Below are 1,846 nucleotides of genomic sequence, written 5' to 3' on the forward strand. Positions count from 1 at the left end.
CGGAGGCGGCGGGGACCGGGACGCCGCGAAAAACCGGGCCGCGCGCGTGCTCGCAAACGCGGGGGAGAGGCGGGAGGAGGGAAAGAGACGACGACACGCGGACGGTCTTCCCCTCGAGGGACGTGAGGGGGGACGCCGCGGCCCACGACGTTCGGACGGGCCCGGACCTCGGGGACGGGGAGAGTCATCGACCGGAGCCCCCGCCGCCGCACCGGAGGAAAAGAGCACGCAAGTGGGGGGTATCTCACCGCCAGGCACCCAACCCGGTGCGGTGGCGGTTCCCCACACGAGACGCGCCTTCCCGGAGGACGACGACGACGGGGCCGGAAGAGTCCCCAGACGCACCTCGGCCGGCGGACCCACCGCCACGCCGCAGACGACGGACGTCCGCTAAGCCTCCTTTGCCCTCGCGAGGTTCCCGAAACGCGCAGAGCCTGCCTCTCGCACCCTCTCGCACGGACCCACCGCCGAGACAGACGCGCCCGCCGACGCCGAAGGAAGGCCCTCCGGCGGCGACGGGCCCCGACGCGTCCGGCGACGCGCCGGGAGACGACCGACCGCCGTTCTCTCCAAAGGCCGCACCCGAGAGAGAGGTCACGACCCCGCAAAGCCAGAACCGGATCCCCGACCCCGAGGAGGGACGGGTCAACCGCTGCTCCCCAACCGTGGGAACGCTGCCGGGGAGGGGGAGCGAGGCGACCTCCACACGGCACACAACACGAGCGACGCACGCACGCGACGCGCGCGACAAGGCCGCGGTCCGCGGGAACGGCAAAGACGGGGAAGCGCGGGAGGGACCGCTCGCGGCGGGCACGGACGGTGGACGGGTGGGGCCCGGGAGCCCACCGCCACCCAGCCCCGCTCTTCCCGCTCGGCTCCGCGCCCCGACCGAGGCGCGTACGCACCCTCGGGGGAGCGGGGGAATCGGGGTCCCGCGGCACTCGGGCGTGCACGCACGCGCCCCCTTCTTTCCCCGCCACGGGTAACACGTCCCAGGCTCCGACACGGCACGCCAGCCGAATCTACGACACGCTCTCTTGCCCCGCGTGGTTCCTCCCCGGACTCGGAGCGAGGAGGCGCGGGCCGCAGCGGGTGACACAAACGCTCGGGTTTCCCCCCCCAAAGACGGGACGCGGCGAGGGGCACCCGGCCGAAGCTACGCGCATCGGGCGGTCGGGGCGTGCCGGGGCGACCCCAAGCACGCCCTCTCTCCATCGGATCGCTAGAGAAGGCACTTTTTCTCACTGAGGGCGGGCGGGACGGACCCGGCCCGACGAGCCTCCGGTCGCGGCAGCACAAGAGCAGGGGAAGCGACACACACACCGCTCGATGATCTCGAGCGCGGCGAGGCGGGGGGGTCTGCGGTATCGGTAAGGCTTTTTCTTCCTTCCCGGGGCATACTCTTGAGCGTTCGCGGACACGGGGGACCGGACCGAGAAAAAGCATACTACACAAGAGGTCCCCCGAGAGCCAGGCCTGCCTCTGCGGCAACACCCACCGGGTCTGCACCAGGCGGGGAGGCAATTCTCAGTCCGTCACCGACGGACCACCTTTAACGGTGAGAAGAAAATTAAAAAGGCCGGCCGCGACCGCTCAACACCACCCAACGGCTCACCGCCTACGGGAGAAGGCAGCGCGTGGTGGGCCGCTCGCCCGATCTCACGAGACGGCCGTGAGAGAGCCATCTTACCGCAGCGAGCCTCTCTTACCCGCTCGCCTCGACCCCCTTTTTTTCTTGATCCTCGGGATCACACACCTCGCAGAGGAACACCGCTCATGGCCGTACCGCACACAGGAGGCATACACGTCAGAGAACCGGGAAACGCCGCCGCCGCTCAGAACCGGG

This window comes from Microtus pennsylvanicus, unplaced genomic scaffold, assembly GCF_037038515.1.
Source record: "Microtus pennsylvanicus isolate mMicPen1 unplaced genomic scaffold, mMicPen1.hap1 Scaffold_148, whole genome shotgun sequence".
NCBI lineage: Eukaryota > Metazoa > Chordata > Mammalia > Rodentia > Cricetidae > Microtus > Microtus pennsylvanicus.